The 21,264-nt window shown below is 47.5% G+C and overlaps 1 non-coding gene across 1 annotated transcript; it reads right to left on the bottom strand.

Moving 5' to 3' along the window:
- Positions 1-636: 636 nt before the first annotated feature.
- LOC118001870 lies at positions 637-743 on the bottom strand. The gene has a single exon (XR_004676863.1). It is a non-coding gene; the product is annotated as a U6 spliceosomal RNA (small nuclear RNA).
- Positions 744-21,264: the final 20,521 nt, after the last annotated feature.

The following is a 21,264-nucleotide window of genomic DNA, read 5'->3' as shown; positions in this document are numbered from 1 at the left end:
AGAAAACAAGATAGCAGGAGGGGAAGAATGAAGGCGGGGAACCGGAGGGGGAGATGAACCATGAGAGACTATGGACTCTGAGAAACAAACTGAGGGTTCTAGAGGGGAGGGGCGTGGGAGGATGGGTTAGCCTGGTGATGGGTATTAAAGAGGGCACGTTCTGCATGGAGCACTGGGTGTTATATGCAAACAATGAATCATGGAACACTACATCAAAAACTAATGATGTAATGTATGGTGATTAACATAACAATAAAAAAATTAAAAAAAAAACATGGCTTCTCAGTTGTGCAGTGACTAAGGCCTGGTTTGGGGGAGTTTCATGGATCGCTGGGCTTCCTGGGGTAGGAATCTGTTCATCACTGAGGAGAGAGAGGGTATTACGGCCATGGGTCTGGGAGAGAACTTTGATAATATTTAATTTAAAATGTTTTCTGTTTCTTGCTCAACATTTGTTAGATAATATGAACCCTGCTACCTCAGAGGAAGCAATATTTTACAAAAGGGAGATTTGATCTTGAAAAATGGCACATTTAATTATAGTTCAGGATCTGAAATTTCCTGATCAAAACAAATCTGTACAGTAATTTAAAAATTACAGGCATTTCCAGCTGTAATTGGTGTGGTTTTTTTTTTTTTAATATGGAACCCTCCACGAATTTGAGTGTCATCCTTGTGCAGGGGCCATGCTAATCTTCTCTGTATCGTTCCAATTTTAGTATATGTGCTGCCAAAGTGAGCACTGTAATTGGTGTTCTATCAGCTCTCTTAAGGCAGGATTCAGGACATGCGCCGAGTCCCTCAGCTGAGCAAAGGACCAGGTCTCCAGGGAGCTCATGAGCATGTCCTCACCTTTTTCTCCCTGTCTTTGCATCTACATGTCCACCAGCCCGTCTTCTTGTTCTTATGCATTTCCAAGTCAGCTGCAGACACCAGTGCCCTTCCTCCCTATGCACACCATTCACTGGAGGTCAATGTTTGTGTTCCGTAAGCTGTCAGTCTCACCGCCCTGGATGCTGATGTTGTATGGAGTTTTAAGAGAGCAGCTTATTTTGGGTTTTCAGGATGCAGGTATAAGTCCACAGGATGCTGGACCAGAAACAAAACAAAGTGAAAGAATTGTTCTTTCTCTTCAGCAGCCGGGACACAGCTACTGGATGAGCTTGTCTTCTGTCTCTTCCTCCAGGTAGGATGAGTCCTTTCTCCTGAGGCTCCCTGACCTCTCAGGAAACTAGACCCTGGCAGCCCCGTCCCTACCAGTCTTGAGGCCTGGGGATTCCTAGAGGCGAGTATTATTGCTCCAAGAAGTGGTAGAAAATTATTGGAGGTTGGGATGAGGAGCGGCCTGGAGAGAGTCGGAAGCAGCCTTTGTCACCAACACGGTCAGACCTAAGATGCGCCAAACCCTGGGCGGAGAGCGTGCAGTGTGTATCCGTACGGCCTCCGCCATGTTCTACCCACATCCTGTAATGGTCTGCTTTGTACAGACAAGATGAGTTGATGACCATGACATTAACAGTTACGATACAGATGTGTATAAACTGGCCAGGAGAAAGGTCAGGAAAGATTTTTCTGGCAGAGATTATCCACGAGAAAGTGTATTTTATTTATTTATTTTTTAAAGATTTTATTTATTTGTTTGACAGAGAAAGAGAGCAAACACAAGTGGGGGGGGAGGGCAGCAGGCAGAGGGAGAGGGAGAAGCAGGATCCTTGACGAGCAGAGAGCCTGATGCAGGGCTGCATCCAGGACCCCGGGATCCAGAGCCGAAGGCAGACGCTTAACCGGCTGAGCCACCCAGGCACCCTGGGACAGTGTATTTTAAAATGTAGGTTTTATTGTTATTCAGGTATGGTAAGGCCAACAGATAAGGAGACGGATTGTCACAGATCCCAAGAGGCTTGCCGTGGCACACAGGGCAACACCAGGAGGCAGAGGGGGCGAAGGAATCACAGACAGGAGACTTTACTGCAGTTCTTAGGACAAGGAATGGGTGAAGCGGGGCAAGCAGGCTGAGGATTGGCTAGTTTAAGTAATTCCAGTGGACTCCAGAGTGTCAGGGCTGTCCCTAGTTGTCTGGAACCTGGCCCTGGGGTGATGAGAACTGGGGCACGGAACCCTGAGTGGGAGAGCCATCAGAGGAGGTAGGGGTGGGGGTGTGTTCAGGATGAAAGTTGCACTCACAGGCAAGGTCTAGGAATTTACTATCTCTAGAAATGGGCCAGGAGGAGCAGACTGCAGGGTCAGCAAGGCCTCAGATGACAAAACATCAGAAATGCATGGTTAATACGGTGAGGTAGGGTGAGGGGCACCTATCAGGCGAATGTGAGTGTCTTATCCCAGCCATGTAACCCCACAGGACCCCCAGGAAGACTCAAGTGGTCCCCTGTGAACGGTCAGTCAGCATATCCTTGGCTATTTGGAGAATCCAGACTTGGAGACCTTGAACAAACTCCAAAGGCTCATGGGACCCAAGTGAGACTATAAGACTCCCCCCACACACACACCCAGAGTCCCCACGTAGCTGCCCCTGGCCACTGCTCTAGCCCCTGCCCCGCTCACCGTGTGCTGGCCCTCTGAGGGAGGTTGGGGGGTGCTGTGGAATGGGGGCTGCATGCATGGACCCCCAGGTTAGGGCCCGCCTCCCAGCAGCACACGAGCTTTAGTGGCCCTGCTTCTCACACCTCCTTACTCTCGCCACTGAAGGTCAAGGTTGAGGGACAGATGGTGTCAGGTCCCTTGTTTGTGATTCCTTTCAACTTGTTGGTCTGTGTGCATGTGTGGGCATGAGGGCAGATCTAGAGCTTGTTCAGAAATTGTGACTTTTTCTTTCCAGGGAGGTGGCTAACAATCGGTGGGGGAGTGTGGCTGGCAGGTGGCCCTGAGCCCAAGGGCAGGTGCTGTGAAGTCCCGGCCTCCCACGCACGGAGGACCATGCTGGGCTCGCCACTGGAGCCCCAAGTGGCATCTAGCTTCCTTCCCGTCACCTGACTTTGAGCCATTTTCCCATTCTTTATCAGCCTTCCCCATAGTAGGGAATAAAAGAGGAAAGGTAAATAGCTCAATTGGGACATTTTAATTGAGAGGTTTAGGAGAAATATCGGGATTATTTATGAAGTTCAATTTTCTGTGTTCTTCACCCCCTCAGAATCATGACAGTTTTGCTGGGCTCTGTGGTTATAGAACCAAAGAATACTGGGGACAGAAAGTGGTCCTGGAGCCCATCGAATCCAGTTCCTTCATTTGAAACAGATTAGGGATCCTCTTTCAAGACTCCCTGGCATGGCGTCCATCTGTTCCTTGCACTAGACTGTGACCCACCTGATGACGTGTGATGCATGTTTCCTCAGAGTCTGGCACTGTGCCTGGCACATAGAAGGTATTTACAAAGTGTTTGTCAAATGAATGAATGAGGAGGAGCTGAGGTGGTCTTCAGAATAGGGTTTCTGAAGCACCATGAGCCACTGAGACCCTCAGAATAGCTTTGGCCTGATGGAAAGACCTGGGTTTGAGGCCTGTCTCTGCCATTTCCTAGCTGGTTGCCTTGGGGCAAATCACTTAATCTTGAGCCTCCATTTTTTTCTCCTGGAAAATGGGACAGAGGTTCTGACCCTGCCAATCTCACAGGGTTGCTGTGAAGTGCAAGCATGACCAAGAATATGACAGCCTTTGGGGAGCAGCCATGCCTGGCCCACACAAAGGGTTAGAGCCTCTAGTGGCCGGTGCAGAGCAGGGAGCTCAGGACCAAGCTGCCCTCAATGTGGAAATTGTGCTCTGCCCCCACCCTACCTCGAGAGGCTCCCCGCTGTGCAGGTGAGAGTGGTGTCCAGGTGGTCGCCGTGTTGCATGTGTATTACTTGGGGGAGATGGAGGAATTGGGAACTCCCAGGTAGCTGGGGAGGTCAGAGGAAGCGAGAGAGAAAGTTGTCACCTGGGTGGGACGACAACCTGTTGACAATGGAGCACATGGGATGGTGCGGCAGGCAAAGCTGTCCTCTCCTATGACCTTGGAAAAGGAGAAGGACAGCCCAGGCCAGCCCTCAAGGCTCATCTATTTTCCTCACCCTGTGCAGGTAAAGCACAAGCTGTGTTGGTAAAAGCTGGTAAAATACTGCTCGCGGGCAAAGAAGTCACATGTTCTGGAATAAGTGTATCCAGCAAAAAATTAAAAATGGGAGTAGGTTTTTGTGACTCAAAAATTCTATATCATGTTAAAATAATAGACTAATTTAGTCAATAGGGTTAGAAAAAAAAAAAAAAAGGAAGTAGGCCAGACTGCTATTTGAAGTTATACAGACCAAACAATGGACCGTTGTCTGAACACTGAACTTTTAGCTGGTTCCTTTGTTAGGTTGTTGGCATCGAATGCACCTGAGTGAGGAGAGCTGCTCAGAAATCCCCCAGAGCTGTCAACAGCAGAGCCATGGAGCAGATTCTTCCGATGGTTGAGCACTGTGCTTTTGAAATCGAGCCATGGGTGTCAGGGAGTGCAGACTCGGAGGCAGGAGCATCTTACCTGCGCACGCAGCCCTATCACTGGTCCTGGTGGGCTGCACATCTATAGGAGAAACACTGACTTACTCTCTGTAGCTATCAACAGGTGATTATCTGAAGCTGGCCATCCCTCAGAGTCAGAGGGCGGAGGGAATTCATTTTAATAAGCTTTCAATGCATTTATGTAGAAAGAGAAGAAAGGTTCACAGCAGAAATGCTCAAATTAAGGCATCAGCCAATCTGGGGGGATGAAAGGAAGTCAACAATTGTATACACACACAGTAGTTGTTTTTTTACCTTTTAATTATGAATTTATAATAATAAATTTCCTATTTCTTTGGTAGACATTTACCCCAATGAGAAAACAATATACAGCCTGCCACTAATAGGAGAGGGTCAATGTCACTTTGGCAAAAGCATAAAAATACTGAATTATTGACTATCTTAAGCGAAGTAAGCCTTTATTTTTTTAGACATTTTGCCTGCATATACTAAATTCTTACCTGAATTTAATAATATTACAATAGGATGAGGATAGGAAATAACTTTTATAATCTCAAAAGTGTCAAGTGAGCAGATTCTCAGAGATATTTAAAATGAGCACCTTGCCCTTCAACATTAAAACTGTTTGTATATGTCCCTAAAAAGAGATAATTGGCTTTCACCTTTGTTTACACTGTTAATCTGTTTATAATCAGCACAAAGAAAATTCAGCCTAATGTGTTGGATTACAGCTAAATTGTGGCTCTAGTTAATGAGGTGTATGTCTTCTTTTTAAAAGTAAGCTTTTGTGTTTAGTTTTGGCTAAAAATATGTTCTCTGCAAAACTTAAGTCTTATGATAAAGTAATTATAGAAATATGTACATAAAAAATCAAAGGAGGGGCGCCTGGGTGGCTCAGTTGTTAAGTATCTGCCTTCCGCTCAGATCATGATCCCAGGGTCCTGGGATCGAGCCCCGCGTTGGGCTCCCTGCTCCACGGGAAGCCTGCTTCTCCCTCTCCCACTCCCTCTGCTTATGTTCCCTCTCTCACTGTGTCTCTCTGTCAAATAAATAAATAAAATCTTAAAAAAAAAAGCATCAAAGGAGGCAGAGAACAGTGACCTCCTCCTTTCCTTACCTGTCCTTCATTTAGCACCCCCAACATGGAGGAGGGAGGGATTGTTCCATCCCTCACCATTGTCCATGTCCCTCTTTTCTATCAGTAACCCCAGGTTTACTCCAGGGACTGCCAACCATGGGGTTCTCAGCTCCGGACTGGGTTTGGATTAGATTAAGCTCATCAGGATATGTGGTAAATTTTATTTTCCAAAGATGGCTGTTCTTCTAGATGTTCTTCTAGAACCTTGTCCCCCTTCCATCGAGAGGTTGAGTCTGTGTACCATTCTCTTAAACCTGGGTGGGTTTTGGGGTTTCATCCAGTGCAGGGTGAAGTGGCACTATGTGATTTCTGAGGCCAGGCCATAAAAATGCCAAACACACCTTATTTTCCTGGGACACTGATGTATAAGCGGTCTGACTGTCCTGAGAGCTCCATGATGTGGGAAGCGCAAACTGGTCCAGAAGAGAGGCCCCAAGACCATGCCAAGAGAGAGGTATGCCTTGCCAGCTCCCAACACCAACTTCCTCTGTCTCCCCAGTGTTCTAGCTTCTAGTATATCCGACTACAAGTCCACAGGGGGCCCCAAGCCCGAGTCACCCAGCTGAGCTTACCCAAATTCCTAACCCACAGAAACCATGAGAATAATGAGCTGATTGTTGTTTCAGTCCCCAAATTTTGGAAGGATTTGTTCCACCACAACAGATAACCAGAACAGTCTATCTCATCTCTTTGGCCATAGTGATTGTATCAGGATGGACATGTGACCCAGGCCAGTCTAATGAGTGCAAGTGTTAAGCTGTTTGCTAGGAATGATGGAACACAGACCTTCTTTTCTCCTCCGGGCTTGGGGACGTGAGCACACAGGCTCAGTCAGATGCTGTGGCCATCTGGTTGTAGCAAGGAGAGGCAGGCTGAGGGAGAAACTGACACACAACAGAAGCAGAGCAGAGAGATCACAGTGCGCTGGGCTCTGAATCAAGCTGCACCTAAAGCTGGAAATCATCCCTGGGAATCATCTGTTGTAAAAACGTTTCAGAATTGCAAGTCACCATACAGATTACAGAATTAGATCCCTGTGCGATACCTGAATCTTTCCTATCTTATTCCCAATCCATGACCTGTCGGACAAAACCTGCAAAGGCCAAGAGCTCACGGTCAGCTGGAGCAGCCATTCTGCCTCCAAGCAGCTTTCCCTGCCCAATCAAGTCTGTCTTCTCTGTAATGGTTTTCATGAGGCCAAATGGAACGTTGAAAAACGCTGTATGTAAGAAGAGTAAGGCTCAGCAAGTTCTTTTTTCCATTTTTATTTTTCCAGTTTATTGATGTATAATTGACATACATCGTTGTATAGCTTAAAGTAGACAGCATAATGGTTTGACTTACATGTATGGTGAAACGATTATCACGCTGAGTTCGGGCAACATCCATCATCTCATATAGATACACTAAGAAGAAAAAGAAAAAAAAAGAAAAAAAATTTTCCTTGTGATGAGGACTCTTAGGATTCACTCTCATTCTCTCTCTCTCTCTCTCTCTCTCTTTTTTTAGAGAAAGAGCACACATGCAGGAACAAGGGCAGGGGGAGGTGTGGAGGGCGAGAGAGAGAGAGAATCTTAAGCAGGCTCCACGCTCAGCTCAGAGCCTGATGCGGGGCTTGATCTCAAGACTCTGAGATGATGACCTGAGCAGAAACCAAGAGTCAGACGCTTAACCAACTGAGCCACCCAGGCACACCAGGATTCACTCTCTTAAAAACCTTTCATATATTCTTATTAAACAATATTAGCTTTAGTCATCTTGTTATTTACACCCCTAATGTTTATTTGTCTTATGATTGGAAGTTTGTACATTTTGACCACCTTCCCCCAATGGCCCCTCCGTGCACCCTTAGGAAAGAATTTTGTGATATTCCAACTGCCAAGATGGAGAAATGTGGGCTGGATGCTATAATAGTCAGCTGGATTGCTGACTGGTAGAACACTTTCTACCGAAAGAGCATGGATTCACTGATCAAACTAAATCAGGGTCAGATAGGAGGAGCTTCCAGTCCTTGGACTTCTCCTGCTCAGTGGTGAAACCAGGGATTTGGATAGGCCATTGAGATCATAATAAACAAGCCCACGAGGGGGCATGAAGCTGGGAGGGACAACTCCATACATTGGATGAGAAATCAGGATCCTAAAATATTGTGATATTCTAAACAATTACTGAATCCAAGGCGATACATTTTAAAAGTGATAAACACAACATCCTGCCCTTTAGTTTTCTCAAAATCAGCCATGTAAGTATGAGAGAAATGAAAGTGAGTGAGTCTGGAGGTAGCACATGGAAAGATGTAGAAATTTCACTTGTCAGAAAGACTTGATGCAAGACGAAGGGTTACATATCTATCAGGAAAGTTCGTGTGATCTTAGGTTGTATCAGCAGAAGCACTGCATCCAAAATAAGGCTGCTAATCCTCTTTCCTCTATGCTGGTCAGACTTGTCCTGGAACACAATGCTGGCTTTGTGGATGCCGCAAATATGACAGACCAGTGGATACACAGAAGCAACTGGGGTATTGGTGAGAAAACTTGAAACCTTATCATAAGAGAGATGGTTAAAGGGTATGGATGTTTGCCTGGAAAGACTCTATACAATATCTGGGCTTCTGGAAAGTCTGATAAAGTCACCATTTTATCCTAATAAGCAAAGCTCCCTGGGGAATGATTCACAGTGGCCTGCCAAGTGAGAACTTTAAAGCTCAGGCTTTTAAAATATATCTGCTGGAATCTGCAGTTGTTAATCTGCCTTCATCGGCAGGGTTGGGAAATCTCTGATGACGCTGAGGGGAACGCCAGGACCATTCCCCAGAAAAATCACAGCAGCTTAATAATTTACAAAATTTTCAGGTTTCTGGATCTGTCTGAGGAGCACACATCCTGTGCTGAGAATGCCTGATGGGAATAATAGGAGGCCAAATGGATTAATCCTGCACAGGTCATATCATCAGAAAGCATGTAGCCCCAGTTATATGAGGTCATTGTATCGAATTCCTTGGAATATCCCTTCATTTCCTTCTGCCTGTTTTCTCTGCTCCGTAGAAGCAAATGTCAGAAAGCCTTTGCTTGAAATCGCTAAGAGTGAAGGGGCTTCTCTTGGTGGTTTTGTTTCGCTTTGCCACCTTCAGAGCAAAAGGCCATTTAAAGCATTTTCTTTCCCACCAATTTCCCTTCATCTACTCCTTAATACCTTTTTTCATTTCCTTCTATTTTCTTCTCTCCCACCTCTCCTTTCTCAATAAGCAAAAGAAGCAAGGATGTGGTGGCCAAGGCGTTCCAGGGTGAGGGGCACGATCAGAGGAAGCTGGGACCAGCTGGGGGCTCTTCATGTTCCTTCACTGACCTCTGACCCCTTTTGCCCCTGTCCCTGGACCCTCTGCCCTCTGCTAGTCCCCATCTTCACCCCAGAATTCTGGAGTTTCTGAGACACTCCAATAGAAGCTTCTATGCCCTAGCCATACTACTTCATCATGTGAGAGATTTGGGGGTTTCCAGAAGGTGGTTTCTCGTATGTTGGTCTTTTCATGACAAAGCTCTGAGCTTTGATAAAATATGCTATGATTTTAATGAAGATTATCCATTACCTTGAATTGTACCTTAATTTAATTAATTGTGTGCCTTGTCTGTATGCAGATGGATTATAGATTTCTGACAGGCCGAGGCTTCATGCTACATTACCTTCGTGCCTTGCACAGGAAATCGTAATGTGGCTGCTTTCACGGTCTCTGCTCTGTATAAACTATTGGCATGTACCCCTCAATAAGAAATGAGAATACCAGGTATATATCCAAAGGAAATGAAACCAGGACGGCAGAGACACAGTTACACCCACATGTTCAGTGGGGCATTATGCACAATAACCAAGGCTTGAGAATGACCTGAGCGTCCGTCAACAGACGAATGAATAAAGAAGATGTATATTGTGTGTGTGTGTCATGGGATATTATTAAGCCACAAAAAAGAAGAAAATCCTGCCATTTGTGACAACATGGATGGACCCTGAGGGCATTATGTTAAGTAAGTCAGAGAAAGACAAATACTGTACGACATCACTTCATGTGAAGTCTGAATAAGCTGGGCTCACAGAAACAGAGAGGAGAGCACAGGTTTCCAGGAGCTGGGAGGGGGGAAATGAGGTACTGGTCAGAGTACAAACTTCCATTTGTAAGACGAATATGTTCTGGGGCTCTAATGTACAGCATGGTAGTTATAGTTCATCATACTGTGAGGGGTGCCTGGGTGGTGCAGTCAGTTAAGCGTCCGACTCCTGATTTCTGCTCAGGTCACAATCTCAAGGTCAGATCGAGCCCCGCGTTGGGTTCCATGCTGGGCATGGAGCCTGCTTCAGATTCTCTCTTTGCTCCTCCCCACCCAGGTTGCATGCTTTTTGTTTCTCTTTCTAAAAAAAATACTGTTAATAATACGGTTAATAACTGAATAGAGTAGATCTTAAATGTTTTCAATACACTAAAGAAATGGTAATTATGTGATGTGATGGCCTTGTTGGCTCATGTTATAGTGGTAATCATTTTGCAACATGTAAGTGTATCAAATCAGCACGCTGTACACCTTAAATGGACTCAATGTTATGTATGAATTACATCTCAATAAAGCTGGAACAAAAAAAGATGACACCAGATGATCAGCCCCTGGATAACTGAGGGTTACCGAATAATCTTGCCAACAGGAGCGCAGGCTGTGAGGTCAGCTGCCAGGCTGGAGCTGAACTTCCGTGTCACCAGCCACCAGGCGTGTGACCCCGGGCAGGATCTGGGGCCTCTCCAGGTCTCGGTTTTCCCACACATAAGAAGGAAATGACAATATATAATGAGGTTTAGTGAGGGTTAGATGAGATAATTTACATAAAGCACTTAGTCCAGTGGCCCATACTCAAAAAAGTTTAGTTATCATTATTTTAGTGCATGTGGTCCTTACATACATTTGGGGAGTCTCAAGAATTTTTAGCAGGAAGCAAAATTTGCATGAGACCCAGCTGTGTTTGAGATGCCAGTCCTTGTTCTGTAATTTTCTGGTACAAGGCAGAGGGAATACAAATTCAGTGCAAGACGTGAAACTTCCCGCTTAGTCGAAGATTAGTTGACCGTAGAGTTGAAGGTCCATTTCTGGGCTCTCTGTTCTGTTCCATTGATCTATGTGTCTGTTTTTGTGCCAGGACCATACTGTCTTGATCACTACAGCTTTGTAATAGAGCTTGAAGTCCAGAATTGTGAGCCTCTTGCTTCTCTTTTTCAAGATTGCTTTGGTTATTCAGGGTCTTTTGTGGTTCCATACAAATTTCAGATTTGTTTGTTCCTGTTCTGTGAAAAATGCTGGTGGTACTTTGATAGGGTTGCATTGAATGTGTAGATTGCTTTGGGGAGCGTAGACATTGTAACAATATTTGTTCTTCCAATCCATTAACATGGAATGTTTTTCCATCTCTTTGTGTCCTCCTCAATTTCTTTCATAAGTGTTCTGTAGTTTTCAGAGTACAGATCTTTTACCTTTTTGGTTAGGATTATTCCTAGGTATCTTATGATTTTTGGTGCAGTTGTAAACAGGATCAATTCCTTGATTTCTCTTTCTGCTGCTTAATTGGTAGTGTATAGAAATGCAACAGACTTCTGGGCGTTGATTGTATACGCTGCGACTTTGTTGAATTCTTGTTCTAGTAATTTTTTGATGGAGGCTTGGGTTTTCTTTCTTTTCTTTTTTTTTTTAAAGTCAAGATACAGGATGTTTCCATTACCACACACACAAAAAATATTTTCTTTATTTATTAGAGAGAGAGCGTGAGCAGGGGGTGGGGCGGGCAGAGAGAGAAGCAGGCTCCCCACTGAGCAGAGAGCTGACAACGGGGCTCAATCCCAGGACCCTGGGATCATGACCTGAGCCGAAGGCAGGTGCTTAAAACCGACCGAGTCACCCAGGTGCCCCTCGATTAGCTAGTATCTTGTTGAGAATTTTTGCATCCATGTTCATTAGGGATATTTAACAGGGTTGCTGGAGGGGAGGGGGGTGAGAGGATGGGATAATTGGTGATGGGCATTAAGGAGGGCACTTGATGTCATGAGCGCTGGCTGATACATGCAACTGATGAATCACTAAATTCTACCCCTGAAACTAATAATACAGTATATGTTAACTAACTTGAATTTGAATTAAAAAAAAAGTGAAACCTCATGGAGATCCTCCAAAAATCCAATTTTCATGAACATCTTACAAAAAGAGAATTGAAATGACTGACTGAGTTTACTCGGTTTATTTATTGCCAACTTCTGGATTTTCTTCATGTTCTGTTGACTAGATGACCATGTTCCAATTTGTATGGTTGTTTTAAATAGTGTTCAGCCCTGATTTCATTTATTAATATCAGGTGTCCCTAAGCTGCCTTAAGCAAATAAAGTGCTCATTCCTTCCAGTCTCCCATAATAAGCTTAATACATCCCATATTCTAGGTTCATTTTCTTGCCGACATGACCGTGCCCAGTTCTTCTGCCGGGCAAGAACCTAAAGTAAGAGAAGTCGGTGGACAGCGGTGGGCTCGCAGTGACCGTGCTCCGTGGGATCCAGAGCTTTATCTGATGGTAATGCATGGTGTGTACAGAAGTTTCTATACCTGCAGCAGAGAATCCAAGACAGTCTTTTGCATGAAGAGGAACCTGTAAAACAAACCTCAATTGTGTGAAAAAGGAGAGAGCTCTAGCAAGGGTTTGGGTGGGGAACGTGCTCCCCCCTCTGTCTGTAACCTGTAGAAACACCCCTGGCCTCTAGAACAGGCTCAGAAAGGGCCCTGTCTGGCCTGTGGCCACGCTGGCTCCATTGGAAATAAAACCCACATGGAGAAACGTACAGAGGAAACTATTCGGGAGAGAGAACTGGGTGTGTTTCAGACGTTAAGTCTGCACAGAAAAATCTCTAGAGTTTTTTTTTTTTTTAAAGAAAAACAAGCCCCTGGAAACGGACTTTTTGAGACATCATTTATGCAGGAAATCTTCCCAGAAGGGAAAAAAAGGAACAGAGCTAAGAAACCATTCAAATTTTAATACCCTCTCCCCCATACTAGGGACGGAAATGAAGACAGCAGCTGAAAAACAGGAAAGTTCCCTGAAGCTGAGATGGAGGCAATGGGTGTGCTGAGCAGAAAGCTTCACGCTAAGTGGTGTGGGCTTTTCTCTGTGTGTGTAGACACGTGCTCTGGGTATGTGCGTCTCCTCGTGCCGGTGAGCAACTCTGAGCTGGCTGTGCTTCTTGCAGTCCTGCTCACGGTCCCCCTCCTTTTCTTTCACCACGTACGCTCTCGCATCTTCTGAGTGTCAGAGTGAATGAAGAATAAACTTGCAAAGGGGCACGCCAGGCCCCCCAGACCCTGGAGCAGCGCGTGGGGGCCTCCGGCTCTCTGCCGTTCCCTCTGCGGCTCGCCAGCCTGTGTCTGCACCTGAGATGTCCCCTGGACCCCGGGTGAGTGTCTCAACTTCTCTGTGCTCATGCTTTCTTATTTACTGAACGACGGTTCCAACGGTACCCACTCGGTAGAGGGGCTGTGAGAATCAACTGGATGAACAAAAGCCATCTCTCCAACCTTATTTTCATGATCGGGTATTGTGCTTCCTGACTGGTCCCCTCAGGAAAATTTAACCCCACAGGTGTGCTGACTACGTGGATATGTGCACGTGTGTACGAGGCTTGGTTTACACTGGGGCGAGGTTTGTTTCGCCATGGCCCGCCCCCCCGAGGGAGCAGCCAGCTTCAGGACCCACGGCAGGGGACCCAGGGGGATATGTTTTTACCCCAAAGTGACTCACACCGAGAAGAACTCCGTGAGCACGGCGAGTCCCGGGGCTGGTCAGTGGGAGGGGAAGAGAGAACAAGCTCACGTGTGTGGCCGCGGGGGGATTTCAAGGGACTGCGGTGGGAGCCGCGCCTCCTGTGATCGTTGGCCTGGTGGCCGCCAATCGCTGGGGCCGTGGCTCACGCTGACTCCTGTGGCAGCCCCTGCTTCGGTCACCGGCCACCCTTGGAGGTCAGGCCGGCACCACCGTGGGGGAGGCTAGGCGCCTCCTCCAGGGCAGATCTCCAAGGCTCCTCCTCCCCGCTCCATTCCGTCGGGGTCCTGGCTTACTCTTCTTGCTCCTAAGCTCAGCAGCTGAGGTCCCTGCGGTCTTAAGGCCAAGCCTCGGGAATTAGCAGAGTGACAGGTGTGCTGGAAATGAAGCACCCCAACACACTGGGACATAGGGACAAAAGTCACCATTATCCTAACATATGCTGGAACATTTTATTAAAAGTGGTGGCCAGGGATGCCTGGGTGGCTCAGTGGGTTAAGCGTCTGCCTTCGGCTCAGGTTATGATCCCGGGGTCCTGGGATCCAGCCCCGCCCGCATCACGCTCCTCTGCCCTCCCCCCTCCCCCCGCTTGTGCTCTTTCTTTCTCTCTCTCTCTAACAAATAAAGAAAGAAAATCTTTAAAATATACATAAAGGAAGTGGCCAATCAACTTGGTCAAACTGCTTGAAGAGGTGTGTGTGTGTGTATGTATAACTGTGTGGGTATGTGTGTATGTGCATGTGTGTTATGTATGTGTGTTGTGTGTGTGTGCGTGTAACGAGTGGCGTGTGTGGATGTGCGTGTGGTGTGTGTGTATATGTGAATATGTGTGCGCATGTGTTTGTGTGTGGGTGCATGCGTGTATTTGTGTGTGTGTAAAATCACAGAATTCGCTCCCCCTCCCCGAGGCTGTGCTTGCGTGGCTGCCTCTCAGAATGTTTGGAAGAGCCCGCGTCTGTCACCATCACCCTGGGGAGCAGTTTCCTGGGCTCTCCCCTCCCTGCTGCTCTGGAATCTCTGAAGTGAGCCCAGAAATCTGAAATTTAATGAACATTCCGAGGGAATCCTTTTGCAAAATGAAGTCTACAACCATTGGCTGGTAGGCACATCGTTCCAGCCTGTTGTCACGTGGGATTGTCTCCTGTGTGTCCTCACACGGTCTTCTCTCTGTGCATGTCTGTCTCTGCGTCTCTTCTCTTCCTACAAGGACATCGGTCACATGGATGAAAACCCTCGCTAAAGACCTCATCTTAACTTAATTGCTTCTGCAAATCAGGTCACTTCACAGGTACAGGAGGGTGAGGACCTCAGTGAATCTTTTGGGGGTACAAAATTCAACTCATAATAATGTCCAAACAATCCTCACCTTGTCCCAAATAGTTGAGTGACAGCATTAAATCAAATTGTTTGATATGGGGGCACCTGGGTGGCTCAGTCGGTTAAGCGTCTGCCTTCGGCTCAGGTCGTGGTCCCGGGGTCCTGGGATCGAGCCCCTCATTGGGCTCCTTGCTCTGCGGGAGGCCTGCTTCTCCCTCTCCCTCTGCTGTTCCCCCTGCTTGTGTTCCTTCTCTCTCTCTGTCAAATAAATAAATAAAATCTTTAGAGAAAGAAAAAAAAATGTTTGATATGTCACACAGAAAATAATTTGCTTGTCATTGATTCCATAAATACTTCAGAACCCACATATATCCGTGTGCACCTTTTGGAGAGTCACATTAAGGATCTTGTATCCTTAATGCACTTCAAGTTTCAGAGGCCAGATAAGAGACAAAATTGTCAAGCAAGTGACAGGGGTTTGCCCCTCCAGGGGAGGAGACCACCCCACCAGGAGCAGCAGTCCCAGATGTCAACCCCCACCATGGTTCAGGGCCGCCAAGAAAGGCATGACTCACACAGGTCCTGAATGGACAATGCTTTACTCCAGTGAAGGAGACACAGCAAGACCGGCCTCAGCGTGGGCCTTGCCAGCAGCTGATGTGGGGCCATGGTCTGTGCGTACCTGCTCATGCTGCAGATAGACACCCAACACAACCCCTGCGGGTCTGTCTGAAATACGGAAAACCGGAGCATGCCCGAGGGCCAATGGTGCACACGTCTATGCAGGACAAAGGAATACACAATGGGTCTGAACCAGGGGAGGTTACTCCCAAACAAAGAGATCTGCCTCACCCAGGCCGTGAGGGCTCCTTTACCAACAAAAAATTCAGTATGGAAAGGGGTCGTGCATGACTCAAGAAGTGAGATGGAGCCCTAAGAGATTTCCAGAATCGCTTATGGCATCTTGAAGGCTGATAGGTAGAACCTGGGATGGGAAGAAGTTCAAAGGAAAGAGCCTGAGACCGTGGCCATTAACTGGCTAAGCCGGGTGAGCGCAAACAGCTAGAAAAGCTGTGCCCTGAGGGTTAGTGGGAGCAGGACAGGAGGGGCTTTGGGCTCCGGCTAGGAGTTCGGGGGCAAGGCGGGAACAAGGTGAGGATTGTTTGGACATTACTATGAGTTGAATTTTGTACCCCCAAAAGATTCACTGAGGTCCTCACCCTTCTGTACCTGTGAAGTGACCTGATTTGCAGAAGCAATTAAGTTAAGATGAGATCTTTAGCAAGGGCTTTCATCCATGTGACTGATGTCCCTGTAAGAAGAGAAGAGACAAGGGTCGTCTGGGTGGCTCAGTCGGTTAAGCGTCTGCCTTCGGCTCAGGTCATGATCTCAGGGTCCTGGGATTGAGTCCTGCATCGGGCTCCCTGCTCAGCGGGGAGTCTGCTTCTCCATCTTCCTCTGTGATCACTTTCACTCTCTCTCAAATAAATAGATAAAATCTAAAAAAAAAAAAAGAAGAAGAAGAGAAGAGACGCAGAGACAGACATGCACAGAGGGAAGACCATGTGAGGACACACAGGGGACAATACCATGTGATGACAGGTTGGAGAGATTGCCTACCAGCCAAGGACACCAAGGATGGCAGTAACTAGAAGCCAAGAGAGGCACAGGACAGATTCTCGCCTGAAGGCCTCAAGAGAGCATGCCCTGAGGACACCTTGATGCTGGTCTCCTGGCCTCCAGAACTGGGAGAGAATACATTTCTGCTGGGTCTGCCACCCGGTCTGCAGCGCTTGGTGACGGTGGCCCTGGGAGAGGGACACAGAAATGTCGGTGGAGTTCATCCCTTTGAAACGGGGCTATCCTCACGCTGTGTGCACGTCGCGTGACCTGGGGACGCTGTCCTGCATCTGGGTAGCCCAAAGGCTTCAGTCCACCGTGCTTCCGTTTTATGCTTTCCTGCTCACATTCTCTTTCTCAGTCTCTACGAAGATATAATTAAACCTCTCATTGAATATATCTTAAGGAAAGCACATTTGTGAAAGACCTATGTTCAACTTAAAAGAAAACAGCATAAAATACCTTTATAATTGGCGGCAAACGGCCGCTGTGTCTGCAGGCTTGGCCCGCAGCCGTTGGGGGGCAGCCAGCCTGCACCTCCCCACACGGCTCCGCAGCCCCTGGGAAGTTCCGAACGAGGGGCCCGAGCCACTAGGGACCACCGCCTCCGGTGAGGCAGCAGGATTTGTTGTCAACATGCAAGCAGTGCTAGACGGCCCCAAGAGCAGACCACGACGGCGCTTAGAGCACCAGCAAAGCAGACACAGAATTAAAAAACAAATCCGATATGTGATCTTTCCAAAGGAAAGCAGTTAGCAGGCACGGCTGACGGCTTTGCAGGACGTCATTGTGCTTGGCTTGTAGTTGAGCATGATTCTTCTCTAGTGACAGGGCTGGCAGCCAGCACCGCGGGCCTTCTTCCCACGTGGCCCTGCCCCGTGGGCTCGCCTGTCTGTACCACTGTCCTGGTGGCGGGCTTCCTCCGCTGCTCGGGCAGGGGGCAGGGAAGATGCTTGTCCCTGTTTGCACAGCATGGTTCTGCCATGTGCTATCTCCCTCCCGCCTATGTATACTTTGATTTAATTCTAAATATGCAGACGGAGGGCTCTTTCCCAGCAGGGGCAGGCCCACCGCTGACCTTCAGTGAACTTCAGCCAGACGGAGGTCGGCATGTGTAAATGGAGGAAAGACAGCGCGGCAGGTAAGAGTCCGACTTCACGGATTCTGACCCTGATCCACCCGATCTTGAGAATATATTACCACCTGAGGAAACCCTTCCTGCCTATTTCCTCATCTGTCAGTGAGGCCGAGAATAGCACCTGCCCCATAGAGTTTCTGTGATTAAATGGGCTACTGGATACACAGTGCCTGTCACACGGTAAGTACTCGGTGAATATTAGCTAGAATTATTATTAAAACTCCCAGGAGACCCTGTCACCATCTGGACTGAGGAGGGAGGGCAGTTCCTAGGAAAGGGTGCTAATGACTCCAGGACGGGGCAGCTGGCCAGGGCATGCCCTGCAGAGGATCAAGCGTGGCAACAGGGTGAGCCGTGTCGTGGAGCGGTACTGCCCACGATTGGTGTGCAAGCTGTGGCCAAAGTGGGAGACGGAGTGCAGGACTCAGGGGCCGCTGCGGATGGGCGAAGTCACCTCCCGCTCCCAGACGCAGCTGCGTTGTCCTTGGAAAACGGAATCCATATGGAGACTATGAGAGGGTGACTGTAAAAACGTCTGCCGGCTCTTTGACCCTCGCCTGAGTCATCCAAAGATAAGACTGTGTGGGTTGATCGTGTGGGAAATGGGTTCAGAGACATTTACATCAAAAACACTTGCTTCTAGAGAATCAAAGAAACCCTCCTCCTTAGTGTTGGCATCTTTGGCGTGTCTTTTTTTGAGAAAGTGAGTCATGAGTGTGAGGCAGCTCTGTGACCCACTGTGGGTCATCACGACCCCTCGGCACAGACCCCCTTCCTCCACTGGAATGCTTTAAAGCCTGCAGACACTCAAAGAGAGCAAAGCTTCTCTGCCTTGGAAACGGAGTAAATCCAGACTGCTGCACTTGGCCCGGGGCCGAGGAGAGGGAAAAGGTCGGCTGCAAGTTCAGCCTTGTTCTAAGCACTGGAAATGCCTGAGCGCCTCAATTTTCAAGTCCACCCATGTACAGATAAAGAAAGTGAGGCTCAGAGAGGTTACTTAGTTTGCCAAGGTCGCACGGTCGATGGCAGAGCTGGGCGCGGCCGGCAGGTGATGCTGATGCTTTGTCCACCGACTTGGCCCACTTGTGAATGCCTGCCCTTCCCATCTCCCTCCTGAGGCTGCTTCCTCCAGTCCCACTCAGGACTTGTGCAGGCCAGCCACACTGGGACAGTTGTGGAGCTGGGGTCTGGGCACGTCGCCAGGCTGGACTTACATGCTTGGACTTCCAGCCCCACATGTCTTTAGCATGGATACCTGGGAGTCCTCTCTCAGCGCTCAGGCTTAGGATGAGGCCACCCTGTTTTGCTGCACAAGCTCTCTTGCCAATGTGCTATGATTCCAGGGGCCAAGGATGCAGAGGGTCCCAAGCAGGACTGCAAACCAGTTGCCCACAGTGACAACCTGCATATAAACCACACCTGATCGCCTCCTGTCCCTTTCCTGAATAACCTTCTACCTCCCTCGTCTGTGCTTCCTGGGACCCCCTCTCAAAGCCACCCACACAAGGATAAATAAGTGCCTTCTCCAAGAAGCCTTCCCTGACTGCGGAGGTTAATAGCACATGGCTGGGCCACAGTGCCCAGAGGTTGGTCAAACACTAGAGTAGCTATTGCTGCAAAGGTGTTTCTTAGATGTGATTAATATTTTGTAATCAGTAGACCCCTAGTAAAGCCGATTACCCTCCATAACGTGATGGGCCTCCTCTAACAAGCCGAAGGCCCCAAGAGCAAAGACTGGGGCCCCATAAGAAACAACCCTGCCTCAAGACTGTAACACAGAGACCCTGCCTGAGTTTCCAGCCTGCCAGTCCATCCTGCCAATTTCAGACCTGCCACCCACATAATCCTGCGAGCCAGTTCCTTAAGATAATCTGTACGTATGTATATATACATCCTCTTGGTTTCGTTTCAAACTCTCCCAAACATGGCTCAGCTGGTTAAGCATCCGACTCTGGATTTCGGCTCAGCTCGTGATCTCAGGGTTGTGGGATCGAGCCCCGCGTCGGGCTCCGTGCTCAGCAGAGAGCCTGCTTCTCCCTCTCCCTCTCTCTCTACCCCTCCCCCTGCCTGTGCTCTCTCTTTAAAATAAATAAATAAATCCTCACAAACAGTACAAAGCCAACTCCCCCAAACAGTGAATTTTGCTACTTTCTCTCTGCTACCGCAACACTCACACTTCTATTTGTGATTCACCTAATGTGCTCTTTTTGCTTTATGATAATATTTAATTTGGGTTTCCCTCTTTCCTGTGATTTCAGTAATCCACTGACAGGTGTGAGCTGAGCCCCTTGAGGGTAGAGGTTGTCATGCTCAGCTTTGTCTCTGTGGCCCGCCACAGGACCTAAGCCACAGAAGGCACTCTATAAACGCCTCCACGAACAGAGGAGAGACCGGGGCATTATTTGTTGTATGAAGAAAGAAGAATCCTGGCAAGTGAGCAGAATGATCTCAAAGTGACTGCTGCCTTGTGTCCAAGTTTGGATCCCTGTGGACGGGCTGGATGGCTTGTGGCAGCTTTCTTCATCATCAACACTACCTTTTCTTTCTTTCTTTCTTTCTTTCTTTCTTTCTTTCTTTCTTTCTTTCTTTCTTTCTTTCTTTCTTTCTTTCTTTCTTTCTTTCTTTCTTCCTTCCTTCCTTCCTTCCTTCCTTCCTTCCTTCCTTCCTTCCTTCCTTCCTTTCTTCTTTCTTTCTTTCTTTCTTTCTTTCTTTCTTTCTTTCTTTGTTTCTTTGTTTCTTTTTCTTTCTTTCTTTCTTTCTTTCTTCTTTCTTTCTTTCCTTATTCATTCATTCACATGTGCCACTCTCAGCTTTAAGACATCGTTCGTGGTTAGCAAAGCACATGTTTCTGAAGAAACCGCACATTCGGTAATTAAGCTGTTGTGTTACCCATCGGCTTAGCCAGGAGCTCCCAACGAGGATGGTGGTCTGATCAATGGGCAAGCAGAAAGTGTTGGGGAACACAGTTGAGATTTTGTTTGGTGTCAGCTTCAACTATTTATGAATGGCCGGAGACATGAATCATGCCCCTCCTCTTTTCACTGGACACATCTTAATTAGGAAGAAAACAAGGAAGGCAGGCTCATTCTGGGACTTGGTGTGTGTGAGGCAATTTTCTAGTCTCAACTTGACTGTGTTAGAATATCTTCCCTCAGGTTCCCAAACTCACTGCTCTGAAAGCCTCCAGGGAAGTACCTCTCCACCTGGTCTTTGCCCCTCAACTCCTTAAAAGAATGCACTTTTCATTCCAGTAGAGAAAGCATTTGAGATTTTTTTTTCCCCTAGTGAATTGAATTTGTCTTGGACCCTGAAGTCAGAGCTAACATCCTTTATTCACATTATCCTCTCATAACCAGATGTGAGATTTTTTGACACAGATTTCTCTTGACAACTGGACAACTATGTTGTAGAAGAGAAAACCAAAGTACAAAATAATTGTGCCTGAAAACTGACTTATGTTCAATTCCTGGGCCATCCCGGCCATTTGCTCTTCTCCAAAGATGTTCATTAACAATAGCCATTCTTGAATATTTATTACATGCCAGGTCCTGTTCTGGTGCCTTACAGGATAGCCAATTTACACGCTCAACCAATTTGTTGTCGTCAGACTGGGAATCAGAGGCACAGGGAAGTAACTTTCATGGAGCCCTCTCTCCCCCTCTCCCGAAATGCCACCGACTGCAAAGGCCACCACTCTAGCTCTCAGTTCTCCCTTTGGAATTTTTG

Source organism: Mirounga leonina, unplaced genomic scaffold (genome assembly GCF_011800145.1).
Source record: "Mirounga leonina isolate KUSES-001 unplaced genomic scaffold, KU_Mleo_1.0 Mir_54, whole genome shotgun sequence".
NCBI lineage: Eukaryota > Metazoa > Chordata > Mammalia > Carnivora > Phocidae > Mirounga > Mirounga leonina.
This window is presented reverse-complemented; position numbering and strand designations above follow the sequence as displayed.